The sequence below is a fragment of the Nematolebias whitei genome, chromosome 7, assembly GCF_014905685.2.
Source record: "Nematolebias whitei isolate Nwh7 chromosome 7, NemWhi1, whole genome shotgun sequence".
NCBI lineage: Eukaryota > Metazoa > Chordata > Actinopteri > Cyprinodontiformes > Rivulidae > Nematolebias > Nematolebias whitei.
The window spans coordinates 45,150,413-45,158,764 of record NC_056504.1 but is presented as its reverse complement, the minus strand read 5'-3'; positions in this window follow the sequence as shown (position 1 = coordinate 45,158,764).

Sequence of the window (8,352 nt, the reverse complement as noted above, 5' to 3'; positions counted from 1 at the left end):
TGAAGCTGATTAATTAAAATGAGGTTGATAATTTTAATTTATCGTGCGATTAATTAGTTTATTGCGACAGGCCTGCCCCACATTGCTAGTACACAGACTCTAGTTCCAAAAATACAACACAGCAGCTTCCTTAAGCCCAGTCCTGCTAGCTTCAAATCCCAACCACATGAGAAAGTGATGACACTTGGTTGAGTATTGAAACACATGTTGATGGTGTAAATGGAAGGGAGAAGGGTGTATCGGTGAAGCAGCAGACTAGAGCTATTGAAGGTGGATCGGTTCAGGTATTTGGGGTTATCCATCCAAAGCAACAGGCAGAGCACAAGACAGTGCAGGCAGGGTGGAGTGGGTGGAGACGAGTGTCAGGAGTGGTTTGTGACGGGAGAGCTGCAAGAGTGAAGGGAATGTTTTTTACAAAACTAGTGATATCTGTCATGATGTTTGGTTTAGAGAAGGTGACATTAACGGACAGGAAGCAGAGCTCCACATGGCAGAGATGTAGACTGTAAGATTTTCTCTGGGAGGGACCAAAATGGACAGGATAAGAAATGAATACAGCAGGTGCATCTAAAAAAATACAGAATATAATGAAAAGGTTATTTTTTTTGGTCAGTTATTTCAGAAAGTGAAACTCTTATTGATTCATTACACTCGGAGTGAAATGTTTCAAGCCTTTATTTCTTGTAATTTTGATGATCATGTCTTACAAATAATGAAATACCAAAATTCATTGATTCAGAAAATTAGAATATTGTGAAAAGGTTCAATATTGAAGACATCTAGTGCCACAGTCTAATCAGCTAATTAACTCAGAACACTGGCAAAGGCCTTTAAATGGTCTCTCAGTCTAGTTCTGTACGCTACATAATCATGGGGAAGACTACGGACTTGTCAGTTGTCCAAAAGACGACCATCGACACCTTGCACAAGGAGGGCAAGACACAAAAGGTCATTGCTAAAGAAGTTGGCTGTTCACAGAGCTCTGTGTCCAACACATTAATAGGGAGGTGAAGGGAAGGAAACGATGTGGTAGAAAAAAGTGTACAAGCAATGGGGATAGCTGCACCCTGGAGAGGATTGTGAAACAAAACCCATTCCAAAATGTGGGGGAGATTCATAGAGTGGACTTCAGCTGGAGTCAGTGCTTCAAGAACCACCACGCTCGGATGTATGCAAGACAAGGGGTTCAGCTGTTGCATTCCTTGTGTCAAGCCACTGTTGAACAAAATACAGAGTTACAAGTGTGTCACCTGGGCTAAAGAAAAAAGGACTGGATTGCTGCTGAGTGGTCTAAAGTTATGTTCTCTGATGAAAGTAAATTTTGCATTTCCTTTGGAAATCAAGGTCCCAGAGTCTGGAGGAAGAGAGGAGAGGCACAGAATCCATGTTGCTTGAGGTTCAGTGTCAAGTTTACACAGTCAGTGATGGTTTGGGGTGCCATATCATCTAATGGTGTTGGTTTTCTGAGGTCCAAGGTCAACGCAGCCGTCTACCAGGAAGTTTTAGAGACTTCATGCTTCCTGCTGCTGACCAACTTTATGGAGATGCAGATTTTATTTTCCAACAGGACTTGGCACCTGCACACAGTGCCAAAGCTACCAGTACCTGGTTTAAGGACCATGGTATCCCTGTTGTTAATTGGCCAACAAACTCTCCTGACATTAACCCCTTAGAAAATCTGTGGGGTATTGTGAAGAGGAAGATGTGATTCATTCAACCTCTATTTATACAGGTTAATCCCATTGAGCATGACAACAGTGGACAATGACAACAAAAGACAATCATAAAAGATGCGTACAAATTTATATGATATGCCAGACCCAACAATTCAGACGAGCTGAAGGCCACTATCAGAGCAACCTGGGCTCATAACACCTGAGCAGTGCCACAGACTGATCGACTCCATGCCACGCCGCATTGCTGCAGTAATCCAGACAAAAGGAGCAACAACTAAGTACTGAGTGCTGTACATGCTCATACTTTTCAGTTGGCCAACATTTCTATCCATTATCTTTACCCGCTTATTCCATTTGGGGTCATGGGGGTCGCTGGTGCCCATGTCCAGCAATCCCTATGCGAGGGGCGGGGTACACCCTGGACAGGTCTCCAGTCCATCACAGGGCCACATGGAGACAAACGAGACAACCATTCACTCGCTCACTCACACCTAGGGACAATTTAGAGTTACCAATCAGCCTAACATGCATGTTTTTGGTCTGTGGAAGGAAACTGGAGTACCCGGAGAAAACCCACGCATGCACAGAGAGAACATGCAAACTCCACCCAGAAAGGCCCCTGGACCGGGGTTTGAACCAAGGACCTGCTCGCTGAGAGGCAGCAGCTCTACCAGTTGTGCCACCGTGCTGCGGCCAACATTTCTAAAAATCCTTTTTTTAATTGGTCTTAAGTAATGTTCTAATTTTCTCAGATACTGAATTTGAGGTTTTCATTAGTTGTCAGTTATAATCATCAACCTTAAAATAAATATATCGTTCTGTGTGTAATGAATTCATTTAAAATACAAGTTTCACTTTTTGAATGGAATTACTGAAATAAATCAACCTTTTCATGAAATTCTAATTTTACGACCAGCACCTGTTTATCACAGGGACAGCTCAGACTGAGCGGCTTGGAGACGACGTTCTAGAGACGAGGCTCTGAGGGTTCAGACATGTGCAGAGGAGGGACAGTACACATATTAAACTGTAATATATAAACTGGCAGTATACTCTAAATATATAATATTTGTCAAAGAATGGTGACTATGGAGCTGCCAGGAGGAAATAGAGGATAGGAGAAAATGGAGGTAGATGATTTGCTGTGATAACATCTAAAATGAGCAGTTCTATTCATCGATAGACATTTAAACAGCAGCTAGCTATTCGTGCTGTAATTAAGACCATAGTCGTTTTTGTTTTAAAGGTGTTGTTGTCTTGGGATTCTCATGTTCATCTCCTCTTTATGTTTGTAACTTTTTAAAGACAAAACATAGAAATGTTCTGAAGCTGTAAGAAAAAGTCTGAAAAGTCTGTTCTTATTTCCTCCCTCAGGCTGTGGATGTAGCATTTAGCCACTGTGTGGAAGCTGTGTGTGAGAGTCATGGCGCTAAAGCTGCCGAGATCGCTCCAGAGATGCAGCTGATCAAAGCTTCTGTAGCGTTTGGTCTCTACGTCAAGGAGTCGGCCCCGGAGCTTACAGCTGCAGTCCGTAGAGCGTTGACTAATTTCCTCAACAGGCGTGTGGGCTCCTGGGTCGCTCAGCAAGGTGGTTGGGTAAGTTTTAAATAAGAATCACTTTTTAACGGATTCTTTTGTCCAATATCTTTGGTTCTTTATTGTGTAAATGTTTACGAAGCATTCACGCTAATGTGATTTTTCTCCCGCACGTTATTCGATGCAGTTCTCGCCCTGCAGTTTTCAAAGTATTTCAACAAATCGTATATCAAAACGTTTCAGCTCTTCCAGGACAATCCCGCTATATGACTTTTGGTATTGGTGCAACTTTAGCTTTTTGAAATATTTAGCCATTTCTGCCATTTTTCTTATAGAAAATGAACTGTAGCTCATTTTACATCCTTCAAATCTTTAGGTGTGTTTACAACTTTTTACTACTCCTTTCACATTTTGTTCTGGTTCAGCTTCTTTCAGCTTCCTTGTGCAAATTTAAACTGTTTTCAGCTACTTTCTGCTGATTTCAGCTGTTTTTTCAGCTGTTTTGTGATCCGTTCAAATTCTTTCTACTTATTTAAACCTAATTCAGCAAATATGGGGGGAGGGTGGTTCGGCTTTCTTCTGCTAACTTTGGCTTGTACTTCCATTTCAGCTGCATTTCAGCATGTTTTTAGCTAATTTCAGCTGTTTTTCAGCGGGGTTTTTGAAGCGTTCACGCTGCGTTTTTTGCAGGAAATGCTATTTTTCTGGTTATATTTTGTTGATGGTAAGCTTTGTTGTTACACTAAACACGGTGATCTAACATTGCAGATTCATTCTTCCACCAAATACATTGACAATTGTTTCATGCTTCAGCTTTCAATGAAATCAATAATAAATAATATTAATAAACTGGACTAGACATAAATTAGAAATATTGCAACAACTATATTGCAGGGATACACGAGGTGTTGGAACTCTGCAAAAAGCATCATCTGCTTTGACATCCTGGTTTCAGCCCCTTCAAATCCTATGACTCATGCTTTACTGCCCTCTTCCAGTTTACAATAAATCTTTTTTTTTAAATGAGGTTCCTGTTTCTCCAGAATTTCTCATCATTTTATGTGATTTTATTTGACAAAAACAAGGTCTCGACGGTTGAATGCTGATCTGATTGTTAATTTTCTTGCAGTTTTCACTTTAATGTTATTACGATAGTTTAAAGGAAGAAGCAAATAAGCGTAATGTACAGTTTTTCCTTCAACCTGAATGTCCGCTTCGTTACTGACTGAGTGTATTTCTGTTTCTTTTTGGTGTTTTTCAGGAAAAAGTGCCAGGCGTCTCAAAATGAAACTCATCAAACTTGTTTACCGTTGAAACTCGCCTCTCTTCTTTTTTTTTTTTTGGCAGCCTTGAAAAGCGCATGCTCAGATTGAGATAATCTGTAAAATTTTGTTTCGGGTTTGACCCGCACATACGCAAACACAACTTTATTGCCTCCATAAACCCTCACGTTGATGCATTTAAGTTTCAGTTTTAGATGATTAAATAAGTTTTACAGCTTCTGAAGAAGATGATGCAGCTGCTGTTAAGACACTTCCCCCTGATCTGAATTCGCTGCTTAATTCCATTTATAAAATGACTTAATTGCTGTTTCAAACAGATTAACATACAGAAAGCAACGACCAATAGCAATTTCAATTATTTCCATAAAAGTAATATTTTAACGTTATGAAATAATGTCCAAATTATTGCTTAAGCTCTTATTAGTGGGATCATGAAGGTCTTAAACAAAGAAGTCTGCTGTGTGTTCAGCTTCTGATCCCTACATTTATTAATTTAATGTAGGTCATTCCATTTTGCTCTTCAACATGTCGGTAAAATAAATCATCAGTACAAAGTTAACGTTTCAATCATTGTTTAAAATCAGTGGTTCCCAACCCTGGTCCCTGAGGAACACCATCCTACATGTTTTAGTTGTCGAATGAAAGGGTGATTAACAGGCTTCTGCCGAACTTAAAGAAGTAATTAAACCACTGAATCAGGTGTGCCGGAGCAAAGAAACAACTAAAAAAAAATGCAGAATGGCGTTCCTCAAGGACCAGGGTTGGGAACCACTGGTTTAAATAACATGACGTGTCTTTGCCTTCTTATATTTCCAATGGGTGGAAATGGGCTTCTTATTTCTGTCGGGTAAAATAATGGTGGCAGCTGTTCTCGAAACACCTGCTGTGTTCTCATCGTGGCATAATTTGATTTTGTAAGGAGTATGGACTTAGGAAAATGTAAAAAAAAAAAATAATAATAATAATTAGTAACTTAAGGTTCATCAGACATCTGTCAGCACTTTTGATAAAAAGGTTCAGGTATTTTTAAATGAATTAAGCTTCTAAACTTTAAAAAAATTCAATCATGTACTGTTTTTTTCACATTGTCTTGTTTACAAAAAAATAATGTTTTATGTGATTTTATATTTGTGTTGGTGATCAATTATTTTGGGGGTTGATGCTTTAAGGGGTTTTACCAAACTCGATACTTGACGTCAGGAAAAATCCGAAGTCGTACAACAAATGTATCTTGTTGTGATGCACATTGCTGTCAAATTCATGAGCACTTTTTATGAATTTTTTGTAATTTTGTATTGATGATTAAAATTGTCAGAATTTGATCATGAGTTGTGTCTTTAATTGTGTTGGTCATTAATTTAACTATTGTATTTTTCAGACTCTAAGGCACTCTGGATTATACGGCTCACTGTTGAGAAAATTAAAGGATTTTAAGTGTGCCTTATTGTCTTAAAAATACGGTAAACTGAAGATTAGAAGTCGTAATAAAAAAATGCCTCTGCAGGTTTACAGGTGTCACTTTTTTTTATTAAATGCTTAAACGGGCAGGAAAATGTTTTCTGATGCGACATCAGTGGCCTGAGCGGGCCGGTGTACAGACTCAGTGAAGCTGCAGTTTTCCACGTCAACTTTGCATTTAAATATTTTAGAATGTAGCTTAAAGAAAAAAACATTAAGCAAACCTTGTTGGTGACGTCTGTGTTTCAGCAAGTGCTCCCATTAAAAAAAAAAAAAAAAAAAAGTTTTCTGGTGTACTACTATATACATAAACATTTTGAGAGAACCTGATTTTGATGCCAGTGACACCTTGATGGTGCTGCAACACATCCTTATGTTTAAATCTATGGTTCCCAATCCTGGTCCCTGAGGAACACCATCCTGCATGTTTTAGTTGTTCATCTTCTCCAATACGCCTAATTTGAATGAAAGGTCATAAACGGGGTTCTGCTGAACTTAAGGAAGGAATTAAACCACTGGATCAGGTGAGTTGGAGCAGAGAAACAACAAAATAAATAAATAAATAAAATGCAGGATGGTGTTCCTCAAGGACCAGGGTTTGGAACTGGTTTAAATGCACTAAAAATAACTGCATTGGGTAACCAGATTGAAATTCTTTTGAGACTGATGGAGCACCACCAGATGGCAGCACCGCACATGGAATGAGCAGATGCCACTCCTGTGATTGGACAGATGTTTGTGATTAAAAATGATAAAGGTCAGAAGAAAGCCAGACCAAGTGCCGCGTGGTGAACTGAAGTATTTGTCTCCTGTTAATTATTGAGTCTTCTTGATTGAACAGTTTTTGGTGGGGTCACAGAACCAGCTGCTGTCTGGCTTGTTCACTCACGGGGATGTGAAGGCATCTGGCTGTAGGTTCTCACTGCTGTGAGGCAGGTGGGAAGTCAAGTAAACACTTAATGAGAAATTCTTGCTGGAAGTCTTGACACATTACACTCACGTCACACATTCCTAAAAGTCTCATTTGTATGTGCAGCATAAAAACTCGTCTATTTATTTAATGCTCAGCCGCTGAATTCTTTGCCTTGTTGAGGAGCTGTTTGCACATGGCTCTGAGCTGCAGCTCGTCACTCAGTCACGACTTGAAGCCTGCGAGACACAATGAGAGGAACGTTGAAGTCTGTGAAGCAGAGGAGATCCACAAGAGGACGGGGCTTTTATGGGTGTGAGGGGGAACTGGGAGTCTTGGTATTTCTAATGGGTACATTCCCAACACACACACACATTATGCATACCATTCAACCCAGTCTCTAACAGGATTTTTCCCCAAAACATTTCAGATAGCTTGATAACTGGAGAAATTGCACAACACAAAGTGCAGAGACCCCTTCACATGGTAAACATCCAAACTGTCACTAACGTAAAAAGTTTCTCTTGAACGTCAGTGTTGGGCTGAATTTCTCAGCTTTTTAAATTTGTTTTAAAGCATAATTAAGTTTTTATCATTTCCAAAACAATCTAATGATTTTTATTTAGACTTTTCACCGCTGTATGAGTGTAAAGTATTGAATAAACAACTCTGTTTTAATAATTTAGTCCATTTAACAGTTTTATCATCTATAAATGGGAGATTTATATTTGTTTGATTTGCTTCCACATGTGAACGAATGGATTTAAACTTGGACGGGCACAAGCAAAGAAAAGTGTTTTTCTGCCACTTGAAATGACTTGTACCATTTACATTTCATGAAACTTAAAACAGATTTCCATTTGACGCATTTTATTTTTGCAACACGGTGAACGACGACATCTGCACTGAAAACAAAATTGACGTATTTTTGCAGAAATAGTGATTTCAGCCCATCTTGAAGAATAAAATTGTGATGGCGTTTGTGCATTCTGAAAGGTTTGAGGACGTCTTACTAACCATATAAAATGACACCCCTGGCAGCCTCCTCTCTTGATAGGCACCTTCGGACAACATTTCTTTTGGCATTTCTCTCATATTTGGCTCGAGCTTCAAGAGATGTGACCTCCACTCAGGATTTACATACTTTTGCTCCCGTCATAGAAAAAATACATTCCCTCTGAATCAAACTGTCAAAACTGTGCAATTTTTTCTGTACAATAAAACACAGTGTGTCAACTTCCCATCAAACACTGCCACAATTATTTCAGTTTTGATTTTACGGATCTAATAATTTCAGTTCTCGTCATCAGAGATCTGTGATCCAACGGAGCACAGCAAGGGAGAGGGGATATGAAGCCTGAGAGGCCAAGAGGTCGTTGTGTTGGGCAGCTGAGAGTCCAGGCAGTGCCGGAGGGTGGTATGAGGCCGAGCTGACAGGTGGGGCTGACATGTTGGATGATGACAGATGAGGCTGACATGTTGGATGATG